This window comes from Erpetoichthys calabaricus, chromosome 4 (genome assembly GCF_900747795.2).
Source record: "Erpetoichthys calabaricus chromosome 4, fErpCal1.3, whole genome shotgun sequence".
NCBI classification, from domain to species: Eukaryota; Metazoa; Chordata; class Cladistia; order Polypteriformes; family Polypteridae; genus Erpetoichthys; species Erpetoichthys calabaricus.
This window is the reverse complement of record NC_041397.2, coordinates 155,965,509-155,984,303: the sequence shown is the minus strand read 5'-3', so window position 1 is coordinate 155,984,303 and position 18,795 is coordinate 155,965,509. Positions and strand designations below refer to the sequence as shown.

General features: G+C 39.6%; 1 long non-coding RNA gene across 1 annotated transcript; it reads right to left on the bottom strand.

The window, feature by feature from the left end:
- Positions 1 to 14,195: 14,195 nt before the first annotated feature.
- Positions 14,196 to 17,124, bottom strand: LOC127527348 (uncharacterized). Its single transcript, XR_007934645.1, has 4 exons — positions 16,921 to 17,124; positions 15,556 to 15,704; positions 14,663 to 14,833; positions 14,196 to 14,265 (listed from the first exon to the last, which is right to left on the bottom strand). It is a non-coding gene; the product is annotated as an uncharacterized LOC127527348 (long non-coding RNA).
- Positions 17,125 to 18,795: the final 1,671 nt, after the last annotated feature.

Genomic DNA, 18,795 nt, shown 5'->3' with positions numbered 1-18,795 from the left:
TATATATATATACTAGAACGACGCCCGCCATAGCATACGGCGGTGTAAGAATAGGAATGGAAAACGGTGAGAAAGGAATTCAGAAATCAAGAAGAAATAAATACTTCTTGAAAGACACAGTGTGCATATAGAATTTCCGGCCAAGCAGGATTACATGTGAAAGTGATAAATAAATCAGGCTTTCCGAATTTACGTACTATGGCCATGGCATCCTGAAAGTTTTGTTGCATGTATCTTGGACTTCCTGGAATGTGGACGGTAATATGATCATTTTGCCTACACGAACGTTGTTATTTTCAGTGTTCGCTTGCAGTGCGTCTAATAGTTCCACGCGCAGATCTTGTTGATGTAATCTGAGATAGTTGAGACGCGTGCCCTCTGTTTTAACATACTCATCTACGACGTACTGTTGGAATAGTTTGCCGCTGGAGTGCAAAATACTAAATGTATTCCTCATTGCTAATCTGTACGCGTAAAATTGGCATTGAGTAAGCCTTATTCGCTTGGCGGTTCTTTTATCGGGAACATGTTGTAAATCTTTGTGCCAGCCAATGTCTTTGTAAGGGAATAAAAGTGGGTAAACCATAGGATCGCAATTCATATTGAGCATGGAAATCTGTTTACAGGAGTTGCCTATGGGATAGATGCCAATGTCCCTTTCGGCAGGTGTTTCGCCATCTTCTCCGACGAAAATCGCTGCAACATCGGTGTGACATGTCGGGGCATTGTATCGTCGTAAATCCTGCCTAGGGGTTTCTTTGAAAACCATTCGTACAGATGCTGTTGGATTGGACTGAGCGATTTCATGATGATGTATGATTTAGTGAAGGGGTTGAGCATGGAATCTAGCTGGAGAAGTACATTTTCACTGCATGCAGAATTTGCTTTATTTTGTAAGCGTACTTTAGTAGCTTGCGCTGTGTGAAAAACATACAACTGTCCATATCCTGTAGAGGTAGAAGTGTTAGCGTATAGTGGAGAGATTTGGTGATAAATTTGCCCGTGTATTTTAAAACAGTATGGTCCGTTGTCAGCAGGTTGAGTTACCTGTGCACCCCATGGAAGCAAATGCTAGAGAAGTGTTGTATTCTCGAATGTGTTCACGATAATTTTTAGCTTCTGAGGTTTGCTGTGTAAGAAGCTGTTGTAAAGACACAGGTGGCTCCCGCAAAGGTGGTAAAGCTGCTTTACCGTTGTGGCAGCACCTCGAGTACTTGTTGGATGTATTATGCTCAGCAGGCCAGTATAGTGCATGACATGGAAGACAACAAATAGGAATCGAGAAATGCCGTGTCGGCTGCGTGTGGGCGGGACCGGTTTTGAAGTGGAGCAGGACAAACCAGAAGAGAAATATATAAAAGAGATTGTCTTACAGTATGGATCAGCATGATAGCACAATGGTAGCGTGGCTGCCTCACAAAAAAATAAAAAAATAATAACTTGGATTTGTTTGCTTGAAAACTGGAGTATTTGTACAATGCAAATTATGTATATACTTAATATTTTCTATGCTTTGACAAATACTTAAATTTTAATCCATATTTCACATAAAACTTTTTGTATTGTTTCATTCCAGGATTTTTAGATAAGCTTCTTCTGTCTTCAAAATAGACAGACAGAACTTTATTTGTGCCCAGGGATTCTGGATGCAAAGGTGGCGCATTGCTACAAATACTTAGGGGTCCACATCAATGAAAGACTGATCTGGTATAGTATCACAGAGGAACCATAGAAAAAAAGGGCAGAGCAGACTGTACTCCTTTAATGTGGTTGTGACATTCTTCACATGGTCTACAACATTGTGATGCTTGGCTATTAATATCACTTCAGGAGAGGCCCATCAAATTAACAACTGATAAAGAAGCTCTGCTCAGTTATGGGACACACTCTCAAAACCCTGGAGGTGTTAGTGAACATGAGAATGAAAACAAAACTGAGCTACACATTCTCTCTCTGACACACTAAAATGGAAGACTTTTAGCCAACAAATTATTCAGCGGACGGGTGTCAAGAAATGCTGCTGGGGCTCATTTATCCCAATGGAAAGGCACAGTTTATTGCATCACTGTGACTGTTACTGTCAAGTCATCAGTTTTTCTTTCTTATTAATTTTCATTTTTTTCTGTCTTTATGATGTCTGTTCAGACCATACTCTGTGTGTATGTGCGTGTGTGTGTGTGTATGTGTGTGTTTATTTAATGAACCTCTGTAAAAAGCCAAATTTCTTCCTAGAGGACAAATAAAATGCTATCTATCTATCTAGTCTGCAATATAGATAACTATATACTGTATCTCTCTATTATAAAAAAAAATCTTGCGATGAGACATGATCTTTGTAAGAGAGATCTTTTGAAGAGAGACACTTTCACATCCCGCGATAAACGTTCGAAGTGCTGTACGAAATACAGATCACGTGGCAAGGCAGCAGCAGCATGCCAACATCTGATTGAGCAAAGAGGAGGTAAATAAAAAAGTATTTGTTTCCCATTATATCACTGTTTAAGAGGGATTTCGGAGGAGCAGCCGTGTCTCCTTTGGGTGCGTTCAGCCCTCCTCTTCACAATGGCTTGTAGCACTGGCAGGGGGAGAAATGGGTTGGCAAGCGAAGTGAGCAGGGGGCAAAGCCCCCTAGTATATATATAAAATTAACTTTGTCTTGCATGCGCATCTTATGACCACCTTCCAGCGCTGACGAAGTAAGCAATACCACACTTGGATGAGAGAGGGTACTGGTTCCAACTGAATCTTCTCTTTCCCTTGTAGTTCTGAGAGGATGCCCAAGCAGGATGCCTATCCTTGTCAACAATGGCTGCACCTCTTCTCATCCAGATACCATAAAAAATATATAAAAAAGATTTTTAAGTGACACAGTTTTATTGAAAAATGCACTAAAAAGTACTTTTTTTTTCTTGTACTAAGATTTTGTTGGTCTTACGTGACAAAATATAACATTGTGGGGTGCCTGTAAAATGATTAATTTAATTCAATTAAAATGCATATATTCATTAAAGTAAAATTTCTAACCAGCTTAACTATGGAAAGAAAATTCATCCATCCATCCCCTTCCGCTTATCCGAGATCGGGTCGTGGGGGCAGCAGCTTGAGAAGAGATGCCCAGACTTCCCTCTCCCCGCCCAATTCTTCTAGCTCTTCCAGGATAACCCCGAAGTATTCCCAGGCCAGCCGGGAGATATAGTCCATCCAGCGTGTCCTGGGTCATCCGTGGGGCCTCCTTCAGGTTAGATGTGCCCGGAACACCTCACCAGGGAGGTGTCCAGGAGGCATCCTGATCAGATGCCCGAGCCACCTCATCTGACTCCTCTCGATGCGGAGGAGCAGAGGCTGTACTCTGAGCCCCTCCCGGATGACTGAGCTTCTCACCCTGTTTTAAGGGAAAGCCCAGACACCCTGCGGTGGAAACTCATTTCAGCTGCTTGTACTCGCGATCTCGTTCTTTCGGTCACTACCCATAACTCATGACCATAGGTGAGGGTAGGAGTGTAGATTGACTGGTAAATTGAGAGCTTTGCCTTACAGCTCAGCTCCTTTTTCACCACGACAGACCGATGCAGAGCCCTCATCACTGCAGGCGCTGCACCGATCCGCCTGTCAATCTCACGCTCCATTCTTCCCTCACTTGTGAACAAGACCCCGAGATACTTAAACTCCTCCACTTGAGGCAGGATCTCGCTAATAACCCTGAGAGGGCACTCCATCCTTTTCTGGCTGAGGACCATGATCTTGGGTTTGGAGGTGCTGATTCCCATCCCAGCCGCTTCACACTCAGCTGTGAAATGATCCAGAGAGAGCTGAAGATCACGGCCTGATGAAGCAAACAGGACAACATCATCTGCAAAAAGCAGTGACCCAATCCTGAGCCCACCAAACTGGTCCCCCTCAACACCCTGGCTGCGCCTAGAAATTCTGTCCATAAAAGTTATGAACAGAATCGGTGACAAAGGGCAGCTGACTTACTGCCGGCAATGCGGACCAAGCTCTGACACCGGTTGTACAGGGACCGAACAGCCCTTATCAGGGGGTCCGGTATTCCATACTCTCAGAGTACTCCCCACAGGATTCCCAGAGAGACACGGTCGAATGCCTTTTCCAAGTCCACAAAACACATGTAGACTGGTTGGGCAAACTCCCATGCACCCTCCAGGACCCTGCTAAGGGTGTAGAGCTGGTCCACTGTTCCACGACCAGGACGAAAACCACACTGTTCCTCCTGAATCCGAGGTTCGACTATCTGACGGACCCTCCTCTCTAGGACCCCCGAATAGACTTTTCCAGGGAGGCTGAGGAGTGTGATCCCTCTGTAGTTGGAACACACTCTCCGGTCCACCACCACCCCGGTCTGCCAATCCAGAGGCACTGTTCCTGATGTCCATGCGATGTTGCAGAGGCGTGTCAACCAAGACAGTCCTACAACATCCAGAGCCTTGAGGAACTCCGGGAGTATCTCATCCACCCCCAGGCCCCTGCCACCAAGGAGTTTTTTGACCACCTCGGTGACCTCAGTCCCAGAGATGGGGGAGCCAACCTCCGAGTCCCCAGGCTCTGCTTCCTCATTGGAAGGCATGTTAGTGGGATTGAGGAAGTCTTTGAAGTACTCCCCCCACCGACCCACAACGTCCCGAGTTGAGGTCAGCAGCGCACCATCCCCACCAAATACAGTGTTGACACTGCACTGCTTCCCCCTCCTGAGACGCCGGATGGTAGACCAGAATCTCCTTGAAGCCGTCCGAAAGTCGTTCTCCATGGCCTCCCCAAACTCCTCCCACACCCGAGTTTTTGCCTCAGCAACCACCGAAGCTGCATTCCGCTTGGCCTGCCGGTACCTATCAGCTGCCTCCAGAGTCCCACAGGACAAAAGAGTCCTGTAGGACTCCTTCTTCAGCTTGATGGCATCCCTCACCGCCGGTGTCCACCAACAGGTTCGGGGATTGCCGCCACAACAGCCACCGACCACCTTACAGCCACAGCTCCGGTCAGCCGCCTCAACAATAGAGGCACGGAACATGGCCCATTCGGACTCAATGTACCCCACCTCCCTCGGAACGTGGTCGAAATTCTGCCGGAGGTGGGAGTTGAACCTACTTCTGACAGGGGACTCTGCCAGATGTTCCCAGCAGACCATCACAATATATTTGGGCCTGGTGGTGATCAGTTGACAGCTCCGCCCCAATCTTCACCAGAGTGTCCAAGACATGTGGCCGCAAGTCTGTCGACACGAGCACAAAGTCGATCATTGAACTGAGGCCTAGGTCCTGGTGCCAAGTGCACATATGAACACCCCTATGCTTGAACATGGTGTTCGTTATGGACAATCCGTGACGAGCACAGAAGTCCAATAACAAAACACCGCTCAGGTTCAGATCGGGGAGGCCATTCCTCCCAATCACACCCTTCCAGGTCTCACTGTCATTGCCCACGTGAGCATTGAAGTCTCCCAGCAGAACGAGGGAGTCCCCAGAAGGTATGCCCTCTAGCACCCCCTCCAGGGACTCCAAAAAGGGTGGGTACTCCAGACTGCTGTTCAGTGCATACGGACATGCGCATACGCATATGGAAGGAAAATGACACATAATATAAAACTTGATTAAAGTATGTAGGATAATGGTTATAACTGGAGAAATTTTCAAATTGTATGAGTTATTTTTTGGAATAATTTAAGGAATCTTGATTTAAGTGGGAAGGTGATTTGACAGAAATGACATTAGCGACAGAGTGGAATGGAACCTACAATCTTAAAGTGAAATGTGACATTTGTTCATGTTCATTTGTCATTTCAGAAAATCTTAATCACGATAAAACCTTACACGTGTGAAGTACTGGAAATGAATGTTTGTCTATTGGAGAATTGAACCTTCAATCTTTCTTAGAAAAGCCCAACACTTTATCCACTGAGCCAATATCACCAAATGACTGAAAAAAGTATTTAGCCAATTTTGTATATAAATGATTGAATGTCCAACACGTGAACCACTTGACCAATGCTGCTTAACTAATATATTGAAGTAATTTGACAAAATGCTAATATTAATTAACCAAAATGATTTTTTGTAATGAATTTGTCTACATTGGTCGAAGATCCAACACGCTATCCAATTGACCAACACCACTAATGTTTCATATACACTGTATGTGTTGGCTAATAGCACTATATATGTCTGCAATCACTAAAAGTATAACATAAGGAAATGAGAAATTTAAATTTGACATAATTAACATACAGGTCCCAGGTCAAAACTGATGAAATATTGCATTGTTCCCAGAGATCAGCATGCATGCAAAGTTTGAAAGAAATCTGTTCGGTAAGAGTAGGTAAAAAATTGACTGCAAAATTTGAGCCAGACAAACAGAGACATCAAATTGAATAAAATCATGTAATAATAATAATAATAATAATAATAATAATAAAAATAATAATAATAATAATAATAATAATAATAATGAGCAGTACCCAGAAGTTGGTGCAACATTTTGACCAAGCAGTCATTGCTAAGAGTTCATGTTGGTGCTACACGTTTTTTCATTGAGATGCTGTTGAAAGCATGTGGGGAGCACATCCTTCTATTTTTTTTCTTGTGCTGATTAAACAGGATAACTTGGCGGGTACCCCAACATTTACTCTGGCATCCCTTGGTCTGTTCACTTGGTCAAAACTTACAGGACACATACCCATTTCCACATACTAATTCTTTATGGCTAATATACAAAAGAGGCACATTAAGGTTAATGTTGCTAATACTATGCAGTAAAGTAAAGACCAAATATTTGTTTCTGGTTCATATCAGAGGTGGGTCAATAGACATTAATCAATGACAGTTAAATGTGAGCACAGTTATTTCCTGAGATATTAAAATTAGAAGGTGACTATGTCAGTTCAAATGTGGATGGAGAAAATAAGTACAGCTGATTTACTTCTGTTAATCCCAGTGTAAATCTTAAATGATCAAAACCTATGCCAATTGGAGGAGTGTCTGCAGATGACATTCACCAACAATCCTTAGAATCTGAGATATTCGAAATAGAAACCAACCTATTCAGGCCCTTGTGCTCATGGGAGAAAAGGCATGTTTGGGTTAGTGGTGCTAACACAGTGAGGTCAATCTTGAATGGTTGACCCCGTTTCTATTAGAGGAGATTCTCTAGATTACAGTCCATCCAGGTTTCATTTTGACATAATGATTAGGTTTTAAGATATTCAAATGAGAAAAGTGTCTGTGCAGGTCCTTATGCCTTCAGCTTACTGCAGTTGTTATTCTGAAAAACTGAACTGAAGAAAAATATCTAATCTTGATCTCATTGTTTAATATAATAATTGCACACATCCTTACACATCAAACTATACAAATAAAGGAAAAAGGTGTATAAAAATGTCTGTATTTGTTTGTCTATTAGTTTGGTTAGCTATCATTGCATTGTTTAGATTTAAACCATTTTGAAAAGCTTTGCGTTCATTAGCACTATTTTTAATTCTAAATGTGTAAGACAAAATATAATATACAGTAAATTATATGAAACAAATATTTTGGCATGAGTTAATTCCATTTTTGCATTACTATTCGTTTATTTTATATTAACTGTAATTTATAAGTGTACGAAACACTATCTTTGTCAGCTGGAAAGACTGCTTAAAATTCTACATATTACATTAATAAATATGGTAAAACAACCGTGTTAACCATTATGAATGTAGTGGGAAGACAAGCAAAATGACACCTTTTATTTAGTTAGCCAATAAAAGGTGTCATTTTGCTTGACTTCTCACTGTAATCGTAACACAATTTAAATGCTAACGAGAATTGTTGATTAAAAAGCACTAACTTCATGAGCACGCCACTTCAATTAAAAATTGAAAAAGTAAACTGAAAAATAGGGTGCTTTTATTCTGTTGAATTTCAGGCTGAACGAAAGTGGGAGTTTCCGTGTTACAAGTACCTTTTCTTTTTTTATTACCAAATGAAACACAATACAATACAAAACTCTCATAGAGGATATAAACTCAACATTCAAAAAAGTATAAACAACATTCACAGTACAGGGGGGCTAGATAAATTTTACAGTACAGTATACAAAATAGTGCAAGATAACAAATAGGGAGCACAGGCCAAAAGACACAGGAGGCATAAATCAAAACAGTAATAAATTAGACATGTTATCATAAATCCTTCTTACAGATTTGCTGGCTTTCAGTTTCTTAAGTGATAAGAAGTATTGTTTCAAATCATTAATGAACCATGTAAAAGATGGTTTGCTATTTCTCCACTTACTACAGTGTATATGGTATTTACCTAAGAGAATGACAATGTTAATCATATTAGAGACAGATGGATATGTTATCCATGTAGAACATAATATGAGATAAGTCAAACTGTGGGATATCATTAACCTTGAGTGATAACCAGCTGTGTATTTCTAACCAAAAATTAGCCAAAACAGTACATGAAAAGAACAAGTGTTGTAATGTTTCACAAGTTGAATCACAAAAAGAACACAGGTCCACCTCAAATTTAAATCTTCTTTTTAGAAATTCTGCCACCGGGTATATATTATTAATTATCTTGAAATGTGTTTCTTTAATTTTTAGGCCACTTAACAAATTTAGAAAAATCATTTTCCATAATTGACTGATCCCCATTGAAAACTTGCAAATGCTTTCCTGAGTTAAAATCATGAAAAAGAATTGATTTAAAATTTACTCTAATAACCTTATTATTACATTTTACTATTGTTTAGATTACAATTTCCAATTATTAAGTTTGGCAATGCTGGCTTGACTTCTGAATATAACATGATGTTGTCGATTAACTGCCTTAATGCCAATGGGATTGCATGACGAACCTGCCTGTATTCTTTTTGAGTACAACCTAATTTAAATTTCTTCAAAAAGGACATATAATCCTTTATAATCCTTCTGAGTCCAACAAATCAGTTACAAACATGATATCACTCTCAAACCAGTTTCTATTAAATAATGACTTTCTATTAACTGTTATCACTCTATTGTTCTATAGGGTAGACGTGGGGAGAAAAATTGGGTGTAAATATAATTTTCTAGAAAGAAAAGATCTGTTTGTGGAAACTAGATAATTTAACAGGAATTTTACTAATCTCAAAGTTGCATTTTGATAGATAGATAGATAGATAGATAGATAGATAGATAGATAGATAGATAGATAGATAGATAGATAGAGTGCATCCGGAAAGTATTCACAGCGCATCACTTTTTCCACATTTTGTTATGTTACAGCCTTATTCCAAAATGGATTAAATTCATTTTTTCCTCAGAATTCTACACACAACACCCCATAATGACAATGTGAAAAAAGTTTACTTGAGATTTTTGCAAATTTATTAAAAATAAAAAATTGAGAAATCACATGTACATAAGTATTCACAGCCTTTGCCATGAAGCTCAAAATTGAGCTGAGGTGCATCCTGTTTCCCCTGATCATCCTTGAGATGTTTCTGCAGCTTAATTGGAGTCCACCTGTGGTAAATTCAGTTGATTGGACATGATTTGGAAAGGCACACACCTGTCTATATAAGGTCCCACAGTTGACAGTTCATGTCAGAGCACAAACCAAGCAGGATTGTCTCGAGGCACAAATCTGGGGAAGGTTACAGAAACATTTCTGCTGATTTGAAGGTCCCAATGAGCACAGTGGCCTCCATCATCCGTAAGTGGAAGAAGTTCGAAACCACCAGGACTCTTCCTAGAGCTGGCCGGCCATCTAAACTGAGCGATCGGGGGAGAAGGGCCTTAGTCAGGGAGGTGACCAAGAACCCGATGGTCACTCTGTCAGAGCTCCAGAGGTTCTCTGTTGAGAGAGGAGGACCTTCCAGAAGGACAACCATCTCTGCAGCAATCCACCAATCAGGCCTGTATGGTAGAGTGGCCTTACTAAAGAAGCCACTCCTTAGTAAAATTCTCTGGTCTGATGAGACAAAGATTGAACTCTTTGGTGTGAATGCCAGGCGTCACGTTTGGAGGAAACCAGGCACCGCTCATCACCAGGCCAATACCATCCCTACAGTGAAGCATGGTGGTGGCAGCATCATGTTGTGGGGATGTTTTACAGCAGCAGGGACTGGGAGACTAGTCAGGATAAAGGGAAAGATGACTGCAGCAATGTACAGAGACATCCTGGATGAAAACCTGCTCCAGAGTGCTCTTGACCTCAGACTGGGGCGACGGTTCATCTTTCAGCAGGACAACGACCCTAAGCACACAGCCAAGATATCAAAGGAATGGCTTCAGGACAACTCTGTGAATGTCCTTGAGTGGCCCAGCCAGAGCCCAGACTTGAATCCGATCGAACATCTCTGGAGAGATCTTAAAGTGGCTGTGCACTGACGCTTCCCGTCCAACCTGATGGAGCTTGAGAGGTGCTGCATAGAGGAATGGGAGAAACTGGCCAAGGATAGGTGTGCCAAGCTTGTGGCATCATATTCAAAAAGACTTGAGGCTGTAATTGCTGCCAAAGGTGCATTGACAAAGTATTGAACAAAGGCTGTGAATACTTATGTACATGAGATTTCTCAGTTTTTTTATTAATAAATTTGCAAAAACCTCAAGTAAACGTTTTTCACGTTGTGATTATGGGGTGTTGTATGTAGAATTTTGAGGAAAAAAAATGAATTTAATCAATTTTGGAATAAGGCTGTAACATAACAAAATGTGGAAAAAGTGATGTGCTGTGAATACTTTCCGGATGCACTGTAGATAGATAGATAGATACTTTATTAATCCCAAGGGGAAATTCACATACTCCAGCAGCAGCATACTCAACATTCAATTCCTCCTAATTTTTAAAATATAGATCTGGGTATATGAAACCACATGGAATCAGATTGTGACAAACAAGCTCTGAGCCAGTTAATCAGGCTTTATGTTTTTGGGACAGACTGTGAGAATGACATGGGTAAATTAATTTGGATAGAACTTCAGCTTTGGAAAGGATGACTCTACCAAATACAGTAATATTTCTGGTCAGCCAACGACTAAGAGATCTCTTCATGTCAACAATATGATTACAGATGTTGATGTCTTCCCTTCTGATCATGTTTTTAGATATCACTATTCCTGAATATTTCACTTCTGGTTCTACTCTTATTGAAGCAATATTAGAATCAGAACATGTGTGGATAGGTAATAATTCACATTTTTTAATATTCAGACATAGTCCTGAAGCCTGGGAGAATAAAGAAATAATATTATGAGCGGATTTGTCTTTTAAAAACAGAGCTGTGTCGTCCGCAAATTGACTGATTCTATATTCTTTGTCAAAAATGGTTATGCCTTGTAGATCAGGGTCATTTTGGATGATTAGCACCAGTAATTGAGTGGTCAGAATGAACAGCTTAGGGGAAATTGGGCATCCCTGTCGAATACCTCGCTTCACCTCAAACCTAGGAGTCATTCCAGGATTAAGGGAAACCGAGCTAAAGATGTTAGTGTAAAACATTTTGATTATATTACAAAAGTTTTTCCCAAAACCCAGGTGATGTAAGGTTTCAAGCAAAAAAGAATGTTCTACAGTATCAAAAGCTTTATAAGTCTCTGTGTTACAAGTATCGCTTTCGCAGCCCGATCCACGTCACAGGGCGTGCGCTTCATGGTTATGACACGACGTCGGAGTCAGTGATTAATTCAGTCTGTGGTGCAAATTATCACTACTCGATCTGCATCGTCTGCTCCTGACTACCCGATCTGCGGTGCCTGCCTGATCTGCAAGTGCATGTGCACAAAGACATCCCGAGCGGTGCAAACATTCGCAGAGCTTTACTATTACGACCGTGCCCGATCTGCGTTTTTTTTACTTTGCAACATGATTCTCCGTCCGATTTGTCTCGTGCACGCATTTTCTTCTTTGTCGCTACCCGATCGGCGTGCCTGCCCAATCCACGCGCGCAGGCGTATTGAAAGCCTAACATGCCGTAAAGTGTTCACGCATGCGTTAAACAGATTGGGCAGCACTTGTCACGCAGATCGGGTAGCGACAGGGCCGGCGACAACAGGGACCAAGTACTGTACTGACGTACACCACATGCGCTTAATGAAAAAAACAAAAAAATCTACTTTACGGCACGGCACGGCCCGATCTGATCTGTGCATGCCGAATCACAACTTGACATTACGGTATATTCATTTTAGTTCCACATTAGTTGACCATAATGAAAATATTCATCCTGCAAAATAAACGATGCAGCTTTCGTGGCGTAACGTGGTCATCCAAGGTTCGATCGGCGTAAGGTGAAGCAAAGGTGTGCACACCTGATGAGCCCCAATTAGGGCGAACACATGTTGTGTACTCTGTATTATTTGGCAGGTACTGTCTGCGTACTTGTGTATATATAATAGTAATAATTCATTACATTTATATAGCGCTTTTCTCATATAAAGCATATATATATATATATATATATATATATATATATATATATTATAGAAGTATGTAGTATATTTATTTTTCCACTCACTTAATAAATTATATAAAGTCCCCTTTCCTTTTTGATTGTTGCAATTTCACTCTATGGACAAATTGTGTTTGTTTAAAAATATCTTTAGATATCAATTATTATTAATAAAATTGCCATTTGTCATAAGGCATCAGGTTTACAGAACTTAATGTAGCCAACCAGTTTTATAGAAATAAATGGCCCTTTTTCAACAAAAGAAAAGAATTAACACTGTGTTGCATGGCATTGTGCTGACTGTCCCCCTTAGTGTTAACTTAGTTAGTGTTAACTGTGACTGTCCACTTGTTCAGATTCATTAATTCGTTCCGAGTTGTGCAATCAGGACAGATGCTGAAGGAATCAAGAGTATAAAGCCACCGGTTCAAATCCTCATTTATTCCAATGGCTATTAATCTTACAAAGATGTTTAACTTTACATCCACAGACTTAAATGTGAATTTCCCATTGGGATTAATAAAGTATCTATCTATCTATCTAAAATTAAGTGAGTGAGCGGTTATCACTTGAATCAATTTTTACAGTAAGTGCTTGCTGCTGTAGTTCAGCTTTGTAATACGTTTGTACTTAGTGATGTGTTTTTAATGTTGTTTCAAGGTGTCTCTGTAAAACCCCCCTGAGAAACCAAACGTACCTATTAAGACAATAAAACTGAACTGAATTTAACAGCTATAAAATAAAATATTCCCCAGTAACTGAGCAGAATTTAAACAGCCTGAAATAGTTCAGTTTATGATGAACACCATGTGGACAGAGTGCAGTGACATTCTTTCTTACAAGTTTAATCAACATAACACACCGTTGTTTGTGTGCAGATTCATCTCATGTGAATGGTTTTATTCACCCATGTTGATACAGAGCCAGTTCATTTTTATAACTTTAAAAAAAGGAAATACAATACACTTTTTCATACATTTTTTATTGAATAAATAAATGGTATGTTTAAAAATAACAAAAGTGAAACATCTATGAACAATGTTTGTCAAAACAAAATTATACACACACACACACACACAAATATACTGTATATATATTATGAGTAGAAAATTCAGTAATCATAAAGATGTATAAATGGTAAATGCATTTAACTAGAACACAAATACAATGAAAATGGCCAACAATGGGGAGGTGTTAAAAAGTATTAAGGAAAGGAAACGCAAATATATTTACAAATTTTTATCTTAGCATTTAAAAAAAAATGTTAGCCAAGGTTTTGAACACAGTAAAAGTGAATCATTAAATTTGTCAAAAAAAGGAAAAATGCTATTTTAGCTTTATGAACACGATACTACTCAGAGTCAGTTATTATCCAGCAATATTCCATAAAAATGTGTTCTATTTAAACTGACATTTTTTCTGATTTGTCCCTTAACATTTGTTCAGTAATAATATTTTATCACCTTTGTTTACAAGTGTTGCTCAAACTGCTCTACAAAAATATACAGTTACAAAGAAAATTGAAGGCATTATAAAAGTAAATAAAAAACAAATGGATAGGTCCTTGTCCTTTGTAATAAATACACTGCATGGTCAAATGACCAGGGACAAAGACAAACTTGCAGCCTTCAAGGATGCTGGAGATAATAAACCCCTGGGTGTTCCAAGCCAAAGCTCGCACAGCCCCCTCTGCACGTCCCAGCATACATAATTCTGGCTGTCTCAGTCCAATTCCATTCCATTTTAGGAAGTCTTGTGAACTGTTTCTCTCTGGCATTACAGGCAGTTGGAGCTGATTTAACAGACAGTGGGGATGCAGGGGGGCACCATTGCAATAACCTGGAAAAAGACAAATGAGAAACGCAGCAGAAGTTAGTGCCCAGTGCAGATCTTACAAACTGTACACAGTACCATTTCTAATCTATTACAACCAATGCAAGTAATTAAGAAAAAGCCAAATTAGAAAAGTGGGCTTGGTTAAGTTTTTTGAAATGCTTGGCACTTCTCTATTGGAAAGCATTCCAGATTTTGTTGCATGAGTACAGAAAGCTGATGGTTTTTATGGTTGATCTTGGAATAAAAAGCAAAGCAACGTTCGAGTAAAGAAATGTTGGGAGCAGACACTCCAAAATACAGGCAGGGTACTCAAAGCCTTCTATATATTTAATAGAACCTTGAAATCAATTCTATGTGAGACCGAGACAGTTTTCTGAAGAAAAAAAAAATAGGCCAATACCTCCTGATCACTTGGCAAAGGCATGGCAGATCAGACCAGAGATTGAGATGGAGGATTCTAGACGTGCCGGGCAGGAGGGCCACCCACTACTTCAACATGGCACACATCTCTCCTTCCTTCTTGTTTAATTGCTGCCCCATAACACGACCGGACTCTTCTACTTCACTGTAACTGTTAAAAACATAAACACAGTTGATAAACGACGTTCACTCACGGAGTTCAAACATTAATAAAGTGTACCCTTACTTCTTGTTCTGCCACCTTTCTTGGTGCACCTGCAGATCAATTATTGCCAAAGTAAACCATCACATTAGATAAAGGTCTGCTTAGAGTAAAGTCTAACTAATAATATTATTTTTAATTAGTGTGGTTTTTTGTTGGATTTTGAAAGAACCCCAACTTAATTGTCATTATATGTAGCATCATTTTTTCCTTTTACATTGCGCATACAGTAGACATTGTGTTACAATCTCTGTATATCTGAATTTCTAATGTGGTGTGCTCAGGTGTCGGTACTTGCATGAAAACATCTTCATTTTTCTCTCCTGCCTTAGTTTTGTTTTAAGTTAAAATTAAGTCTTGGTTCTTTCAAAATCCAACAACAAGGCACAATAACTTAAGAAAATAAATGTTATTTTGCAAAACGGAGGAACATCTCTGTTTAGTGACTGCTGGGACTGATGCTCCTCAGTCTCTGTGATTGTGAGGATTCACACTCGGAGGCTTTCCTATCTAAAATTAAAAAGCCAGTGTTAGTTACTGGACAGAGTGTGCAAACATACAGTACAGTATTCAAGGCAGCAAAATATTACAGATCAAGTAATAAATATGGGGAGGCTTTGCAGGAATTATGCACAATTTACTTTTGAAACTGAAAGCCTCAGTAGTCTCACCTGTAGAAATAGCAAATCTAACATGAACTGCACATCATCTTGAATTCGAAATCTTAAAAGCAGAACAAAAGAGCATCCAGTTGTGTCTCAGAATTCGGGTACACTGACATCTGTTCAGTCACATGGAAGGCTGGTTACCACTGGGCATCCTGTAGGTAAAGAAAAAAAATACAATAAAGGGGCATTGTTTTTGTAACTGCAGCAATAAGAAATACATTATTTCTAAGGTGTAAGCCTTCTCCATTATATTCAGTTAAATGTATGTGTGTGTACTCCTGCTAAACCAACAGCTTAAACAATAAGCTAATGACAAGTGACAACAGCAGGTGCCCAGCCTGTCACTGTGCCACATCAGACACACACCACACTTCTCTGATGGCTTTGGACATCATAAATTTTAAAATGGCCTGTTTTGTGCCATAGAATTTTTTCTGCCAAACAAGGTTAAAGAAATCCATTTCAAAGGTATGAATAAATAGTACCCAACTAACAAATTAATTCATAAGTATTACATTAATATATCCCCAAAATGTAGTTTTTGTACAAATGAAGACAAATCCCCTCTCACATTTCTTTTATTTCTGTTCCTATTCTAAAATGTTTTATAAAGATTTATTTCTGTTACTGTCTTGAATAACAAAACAAAATCTCACTGTTTAAGTATTGTGCTTCTTCTGTATACAATTTTGAAGACTAAATGTTAGAAAATGCAGTAACTGTGGTTTCCTTGCTTCGTAAATTTCCGATACGTAAGTGTAAAGTTCAGAATGTTAGACCCTCTGTTACATCTTTCTGTATGGACATTAATATGCTAGAAATAGCTTTAAAAACAGAAAACACACTAAAGCAATTAAAACGTAAGATTCTGAGCTGCTTCATTAACAATTTGTAATGCTATTATCTGCAACCAGCTTTCTTGTAATAACTTAGCTGTTGCTACTCTTGTATGTAATTTAGCCTTTATCATTATATATTTCTTTAACTTTATTATGGAAAAACTATTGTATTGATGTAATCTGATATCAACATAATAAAAAAATACCGATGGCTTTGAAGGGCACACTTCACACCAGTCGAGTGTCAGACGTGCACTCCTAATTCTATTCCTAATTCGACACCTCGATTACGTTGTTCTGCTTAATTATTAGCATGCCGTTCGCTCTTTAAGATAAAAATATGAACAAATGTTAAAAGAAACACACCACCAAATGCTAATAGGATGTTACGAAATAAATGAAATACATCCATTAACCCAAATACGGAAAACGCTGCGACTTTCACATTTAAACCACGAGATTACGAAAGTCGTATTGCAACTAAAAATGAAAATCCTTATTGCCTTTTTCATCAATACGATGTACTTACAAAAAGCTATACGTATCCATTGTACAAGTTCACAGACACACATCGCATTTCGTTTCGTTCCGTCTTCATTCGACTGGAGTTAAAATTTTCAGGCGACAAATATTCTTTCAAGACGTTGTAAAATTCAAAAGTTGCCATCTTTTCCAGTAAGAAGTCCACTTACAAACCAAGATAAACGGCAACACAAAAATGACTCGCAAGTACAATTCAAACCTGACGTGTGTCGTGAAACAGAACAAATCGGGCAGCGTTGGTGCTGTCACTCATAGACATATATAGATAGATAGATATAGTGGTATCATCAGGTGAGGGGATGCTGGCGCACGCATGTTTTTGCCGCTCCTCCCTGTTAACAACACTTTTCGCAAATTTCGCCTTAATTCTACACTTTCTTACGCTTGTTTTATTTCTTTTATTGTACGTATAGTTCGTGGATACAGCCGACTCAAATTGCATGGATTTGGCTTAATATTTACAGATTTTATGGACTCTACTTTGACTGGGAACAGCTGAGTCTGTGGATCACGGGACGAGACCTACGAACATTTCTTTGTACCTGGCGATCTAGGACCTCGGGATAATCTGTCTCTGTGATTATATTCACTATGTTGATCTGTTCCTGTTTCATCTTACAGTACTCTACGACTGGAAACTGATCTGATGTTCATACTAACCTGGCTTATGGCTTCAGGGCAATCACGCCTGAAATTACCAAGCATTACTGTTTGTGGCTGTGTATTGGAACCTCCAAATCTTGCTACTTCCTCTTGCTATGCTTTCTGCTGCTTGCTATCGCCACTCACCTACGCTACCACACCCGCCTGTCCTACCGGTTCCACTGTGCTGTGCTGCTTCTCCACTGCTATTCAGATAAGTATTGACCAGTATCATGCTAAAATACTCTCATGACAAACTCCTTCTTATTAAACAGTTTGTCCAGAGAAAATGGTCTGACTGGAACATCCTAAAGGACACCGGTATTTTGCAGCGCCCGAAATATGTACATCATGGGTCTGGTCGCCGCCACCGCTGGGCTGCAAATGAAAAGACCACCGGCAGCATTTGCTCAGGAATAAGTTGTCCTTCTCATGGCCCTGGAAATAGAAGTGTCAAGTGTGCCAAATTTACATTATGTGGAAATAAACCATGACGGCGGCTTTGTGCAAAAAGAAGCCTCATTAACTAATATTGCACTTTTTAACTCGAGATCTCTTAATGGCAAAGCATTGGTGCTGTCAGAACTCATCACTGACACCAAACTTGATATTCTGTGTTTAACGGAGACTTGGCAAAAACCGAACGAATTTACGTCTCTCACAGAGGCGACTCCAATTGATTTCACTTTCCACACAGAGCCTCGCAAGCTCAAGGCAAGGCGGTGGGCTTGCAGTAATTGTCAGAGCAGACTTAAACATCAAATGAATCCCAATTGACTGTTAATTGTCTTTTGAGTGCCTGGCTCTTAAACTAATAACGGAATCAGGTCCTGTCTCACTCATTGTTCTTTATCGTCCCCCAAAATACGATGCATCCTTCTTATCCGATCTGATTGAACTTTTGACCCACCTAAGCTCTTACTCTCAGAGAATTATCCTTCTCGGTGATTTCAATATCCATATTGACATCCCCACATCTAAACCGAGAAATTAATTCCTATCCTTACTGGACTGTTTTGACTTGATACAGTATGTTGATTTTCCCACCCACTCTGGTGGTCATATATTGGATCTGATCTGCACTTCTGGACTATCTGTTGCCAACATTTATAGCACTGATTTGGGACTCTCTTACCTGTAAACAACAAATTTCTTACAGAAACCTTAAAAATATCTGTCCCTCTATCCTTTCTGGATCCATTTCTGATCTTTTACTGTC